Source organism: Anoplophora glabripennis, unplaced genomic scaffold (assembly GCF_000390285.2).
Source record: "Anoplophora glabripennis isolate ALB-LARVAE unplaced genomic scaffold, Agla_2.0 scaffold511, whole genome shotgun sequence".
NCBI lineage: Eukaryota > Metazoa > Arthropoda > Insecta > Coleoptera > Cerambycidae > Anoplophora > Anoplophora glabripennis.
Genome location: NW_019416595.1, coordinates 269879 through 277019, shown reverse-complemented (window position 1 = coordinate 277019; position 7141 = coordinate 269879).

The following is a 7141-nucleotide window of genomic DNA, read 5'->3' as shown; positions in this document are numbered from 1 at the left end:
AAATTGAATCATTTCTTTATACATTATGAAGGGACGAGGGGATCAGTTCAGGTCTGGCACCCTTGTTGCTACAAAAATTCCTTTATTCTCATAAACTATTTATTTTAAATGTAATTTATTATAAATCCAATTTGTTTCCTAAATTCCACATATGTACTACATTTTACCTCTGTACGCGCCACTGTTGTTTACTTGTTTTTTGGAAGCGCTCTCTAATTGACGGCAAAGCTCGCCAGGTTAGTATTTGACGTATAACCGACCAGTTCGTACACTCGATGCACCTGGGCGACTACAGCTACTACCAGAACACAGTGCGTATGCAGCGGTATTTCAGATTTTACATTGAATTTCATTTTAAATTTGAAATTATTTATCTTACGCCTCCTAAAAATGATGACACGATTTTCCTTTGATAAAAGACCGACAACTTTTTGCTCTACTTTGCATCGAATACGATCCTACTATAGATATCTTAGTGCAAACGCAAACAAAGAAATGCAGAGAGTTCTCTTAAAAAAAAAGATTTTTAAATTTTAGATTAACACTGAAATGAAACAGATTTTGAACACTTCGAACACAGGCAATAACAAAAGCATTACTGTATTGCTTATGGATGTAGTTAACAATAGAGTATTAATAAAGGTTCTCCCTCCAGTATCCAAAATGTTCATTTCAAATATCCCATTTCTAAACCAAAAATTTATTCGACACTTTTATGTGAGAATAATTAAGTGAAAGTGACAGTTTACGAGTGTATGATTTTTTATCACATTTTTCTTTGAATTCCATGAGCAATCTCTTTCCATGACCAATCTCTTTCAAACAGCAAACCATAAATATTTTATTTTAGTGCAACTATAAAAACCAAATTATTTTTACATATTATCTCTTTATTTTAAAAACCACAAGTGAGATTTGGATGTGAGGAATAAAACTATTAATTTGTAAATTTTAAAGACAAAAGAGTCATCCCTCATGGACAAATATCCGGATTTTTTAAATTAAATATGACTTTATTTTGCAACAGTTAAATTAAAAGTGACGACAAGATTTCCAGAAGGCAGTTATAGAATAGTTAAGATTGTTTAAATAATAGGAAATGCACAGACTCCCCGATTTGCCATTTTTTATGGGAATTCAGATTATCTCTGAAACTACTCTAGAGATATGGAAAAACCGATGACACATTCTCGTACCCATTTCAAGGCAAGTTCTACTGTCAAATCAGAAATTTGATTTTCATTTGTTTAACAGACCGATATTCATCATTTTCAACCACCTCTGTATCTCTATCGTTAAATGAGTTGGAATTAAAGAGAAAACTGACCAATTCGAATTTTTGACATAGAATCGATTAGTAAAATTACTTTTTAAGTGGAGTTGATTATAAAGTTATCAGATACACTTATATTTTTATAAAACAGATATTGAGAGAAATATAGATATTTTTTTCTATTTTCCAATTATACAGGGTAATTCACAAATGGTGATCAAAAATGAAGCCTCGTATTCTTTGGTGAATTTTAAGGGGAGTCTTTCCTATACAGTTTTTATCTACGACGCTTCCTTAAAAAGATACAGGGTATTAAAATTCAAAAAATATTTTTAATTTTTTTAAATAATTTAAAAACTAGTGCGTCAAATAATTTGAAATTGGGCACATGTATTTATGCCAACATTGTCCAAAATCTGAGGGCTTTTCCTAAAATTTACATCCTCCAGTGGCGAAGATACAGGGTATCTTAGAATCATTAAGATTTTTTCTTGACACTGACAACAAAATACTTTTATTGAATTTGCTCATATAATGTTTTTAATGATAGAAAGTAGTGATAGTGATATTGCAAATACTCCTACTAAAATCAGAAATGCTGCAGAAGCTGCAACTTTGAATTTGTTGCTAGAAAAATTAAAAGTGTTATATGAATATATAATCTCTTCGCGATATAGACAGGTTGAAGAAAATATTCAGAAAATGTATTTGCTGTCTATTTTTATAATAATGCCAAAATCGGCATCATTTTGGTCGATTTACTGGATGTTTAACATATTAGCTAATAATGCCTCTAGTCTTTTCGAGTAGAGTAGAGGCCGTGGTCTCGAGTACGACCTCCAACCTTATTCTATATTGCACTGCGCATGCCTAGATGCGCGCGCAACGACTTCTCACCGATACCTATGCTATAAGACTGGTGAAGAGGTTCCAAGCTCTCCGGCGAAGCTTTTGCACATTCACAACTAAAGAAACTGAAATAAATAAATGGGCTAAAATGGACCCCTGTGGAACTTCATAATCAATCACATGATAATTAGAATATTATAATGAATATTATACATAGCTATATATAACACATTGCGATCTATCCGTAAGATGATTTTCAATTAAGGATACTGATTAAAATCAATATAATGCAATACTGCAAGTAGACGATGATTAATTTGATCAAAACGCAGTTAAGTTATTATCAATAGCTTTTTCGGTGTCATAAAGATAATGATAATGATAATATTTATTTCTTTTTAGGGCTAAACCAAGTTCATTTTTTATTTAAAAGTGATCTTCATTATTACATATCTAGGTATGTGTTAAGATTAACTGTTTATTGCACAAATACGAATTACTATTTACTATTTATATTATTAATTCAATTTTCACTATCAACATATAAATTACTATTATAGTAAGAAAATGTTTAACTACAGTCCAATATTTTACAGATCTTTTACAGGGGACGCTATAAAACTGCTGTCATACTACTTTACTTAACATTATATTGCATCGTGAATGCAACGCAATTTATAAAACCTAGATTTAATGAGTCACAAAGACCAAACAAGGCTGCAACTTCCAGTTTAGAATAACTACTGGGGTGCAGTTAACTAACATTTTATAAATAATTCATAATCAAGTCACCTCACGACCAAATTTTCTCGAATGACACACACCGAAGAGGGAAATAAATGCTCTCGTTTCAAAATTAACGTGCACCATAAGAGTTTAATCGCCTTTTGGTATAAATATAAAATGTAGTAAATGTGCCACCACACCTAGAATAAATTCTCTAAGATTATATTGTGTGTCACTTGAGTATTCCTTTTATTTGTGCCTTTATAAATTCATGACTGTAGATGATCATCTCGCTCATATATGTATTATTTATATTAAACAGTTTATTGTAGAATGTATGCATGCATTTGGTTATCGTTAACTCATACTTGATTTCTTTTTTAACGAGAATTTTTCCTTTCTTTTTAGCTTTGTCTATATATCTCTTTTAGATCTAATTTGGTATGATATTTCGTTCCTGAAACCTTGCTAAATCAACAATTTGAAAATGTAATTGCAAATATCCTATGTGTTTTTTAGTAAGCTTTTCTGTTCATAGCAGAGAGGCAGATTTAATCTGAAACACCCTGTATTTGTGACCTCTTACTCGTCCTTCTAATATAATTCGACTAGTTTTCAATCCATATATCCGTAAATTCAATGAATGAATTCCCATCAAAATAATTACTAATAGTTTGATGAGTATTTAATATATTCCGCTTCGTCTACAATTGCTTAATTAATTAAAAGGATAAAAAATACATTATTTATAATAATTGAAATATTTAACGTCATTGGAAAATTTAACAGTATCAAGGTCCAACAATAATTTACTTCATTTTTGGGAAAGTACATTCCATATTGTTGTTAAATGAAAGGAATGGCACGGCGCATGGAAAAAAATACTGTGGAGTTCTCGTAATTAAAATCAGCAACCATTTCGTGAATCTTATCTTATTTTCTTAGTAAACGTAAAGCTGACCATACATTGTACAAACCTCTTATTATAGGTATTTATTGAGCATCATCAAATTAAGAACGTTATTAATTAATTAATTAATTAATTAATCCATTTATTTATTTATTTATTTATTTTATTTATTTAGAAAATACAATACCCAACGGGACAAAGTCCCAATTACACGATAAGCATAAAAGCTTAATAAAATCAGAAAAAAGACAACTAGCACTGAGTATAAAGTAATAAGTACTACAAGACAGAGCTATCAAAATATAAAATCGGGAGGCGGAAATATAAACAATAACAGGCAAATAAAACAAATAAGTTAAATAACATATAAAAGTTTAGGAAAACATATGCTAAACAAACACATTTTTATGTTATTTATAGAATGAAAAAATATATAAAATCCATCTGCATATTTTTCATAATTAGAAATCATTTGATATAGAGGAGATACCATTAGTAAATTAATACGAGGTGTGGGTAATTGTAAAACAGAGAGAAATCTATGATATAATATCTAATGAATCTGTATTTAAAGTAGGTATTATTTATAATTTTAATAATAAATATAACTGAAAACATAATTTGTCTACGACAGAGAGTATTAAAAAAGAAAAGCAACAATTCTTGAGATGTACCACGAGGAGGATAAATTCCAAATCCAATAAAATGAAGTCTGTAAATATCTCCGTTGTACTTTATCTAATTGAATATTATAAACATTATAAATGGGACCCCAAACAATCGATGGAAATTCTAATTTGCAAAGTATAAATGCTGAATGGTGAAAGTCTTTAGAATTACGAAAATAAAGCCTAATTTTTTAAAATCAGATTTTGTTATTAAATTATCAAATGATAATCTGATATCAAACATGACACCACTAAATTGCGTAACTCTATTTAGAAAAGATCCACCAATTTTATAATCGAAATCTAGAGTAGTTTTGCGTCGACTGTAGGACATACTTTTACATTTGCTTACATTCAATGGTAAATTATTACTTGAGCACCAACTATATAAGTTGTCAAGATTGTTTTGTAATCTAGTATAATCAGTAGAAGATTTAACTTGCAAGAACAACTTATAGTCGTTCTTATATAGTCAATAATTGACATCGTGACATTCAGTTAGGTTATTAATAAAGATAATAAACAACAGTGGCCCATGGATTGGCTCTTGCGGAACCCCTGAGAATTGATGGAATTTTTATGATTGAAATCCATGATACTGTACAAATTACAAATACCTATTTCCAAAATTATCTAAATTTATCTAAAATTATATAAAATTTGCTTTATTATTTTCCCTGCAAAGGGATCAAGACGGACAAACGAAGTGCTGGCATTATTTAATAATTTATTACTGTTAACTATTAATTACTAATTTGGATTGATTTAAATTAAATAAAATGTATAATTGTATAACTATTTTCAATCAAACGGAATTAAATAAATACATAATTCTATGTAAGTATATTCTCTTTCCAAATCAACAGTGCAGCTGTCACTTTATTTCAAAATGAAAAATAGCTACCATTATATCATGCAATGAAAAGTAGGCCACTATTGTAACTTTAGTGACTATTGATCAATTAAAATATATTTTTATAAAACAGCAATTAATTTTAACATTGGAATTTTGGAATTTCAAGTTTCGGTATAGGTATTAGTTTTCTAATTTACAAATAAGTAGGTACCTGTAAATTTTTAAATTTTATTGGATGCAATGAACTATTTTTAAAATGTCTCCGACGAATTTTTTTAGAATACTTTTCTGAGATACATTCAGAGGAAATATCAAATCATCAAGATATGGGGGTATATTAAACATTTTTTTTAATGTGTTTTTACTAATTATGAAAATGCTACAAACATGTTTTCATAGTAATCATATAAACAATTTAAAGTGCTATATAGATCGAAATAAAAATTTGTTTTTCTTTTGGCATCGATTGTACTATTTTTACACAAGTTTTGAATATCGAGAAAGTAGATACATTAAATCTAATTTATTTAGTGAATGTCTATTGAATTGAGGAGGGACTTTACTTTATCAATTCAGTTTAATATTTCATTTATGCTATTAATGCCACCAAAAGATATAGGTAGGTTCTTAAATCAGGAATTAAGTCAATGCCAGATGAAGTTGCCTGTTAAACATCGAGAGATGGAGAGAACTTGAAAAACAAAATAATTGCGCTTTATTTGAAAAATTATTTTGTAGAAACTTTTTTGTTCGTGAAGTAAATTTCAGGAGAAACAGACAAATATTGTTTTTATTTCGCTTCAACTAAAATCTCAGAAAATGGTGACTTCCTATACTTCCAATCACTGATTTTATTACTTATACAAAGCAATGGGTAACTTGCACATATTTTTTTTTAAGTCTAAGGATAATCTGTAATCTTATATAATTATGTTAAAATATTAGAAATATCTGAGAAGTTATTAATTAATAATAATTAAGTAATCAGGTTTGGTTCACAAAATAAATGTTTTATACGGGTATTTGCTGCCGCGCTAAATCGTGATGTCATTTAGTGCGATGGACCTGGACAGCCGGACCGCATAGGCATAGCAAAGTTTACAGAATAAATATTCTGTAAACTTTGGGCATAGTAAGTAAAGAAGGTTTTCTGCTTGTGGCGTTTTTTAGATTATGTTTTGTCTCATCGACATGGGAACTGTAAGCTAGACGGCAAACGGGCGAGAAGCAGGTTGTGTTCTCAGTCACACTAAATAACGTCACAATGCGTTCTCGAACACGTGACAGTTTAAACATTTGCATAATTTTAAACGTCTGTAGGATTAAAGAAATCAATTTGTTTACCACTGTTAGTTATTCTCGGTTATAGATTAAAAATTTATGCAGTTCTAAAAAAATTGCATTTTCATATTTTCATGAAAGTTGTCTATTTTAATTTTTTAATTTTATAGTAGCAATTTCTCTTTTTACTGAAAAATCTAGTAACTTTAAGACAAATTGACAAGTAATGGTTTTTATTGGAATTGATAATTCAAAAATTACCCACAAATGTACAAAAAAAATTTCGGATAATAGAAACTTTTCTTAATTTTTTTATTTACTTCATATAAAACACAGTTAATACTTGTGCGATTACATTATATGTATGTTCTATTTACAGCGAACTGACATAAAAGTAGTTAAAGATATTTTAACAACTTGATAAACGTTGAGATAAACTAAAACACTGTGCTGTATACCACCCTCCCTCGTCATCCGAAGACGCATTTACCGCCGCTCCCACCCTGCTGTGTGTGCCAGCTTTACGCCGTTGTAGTGTCAGTACAAAGCTGGGATCAGGTTTCGGCGTTTTGACTTTT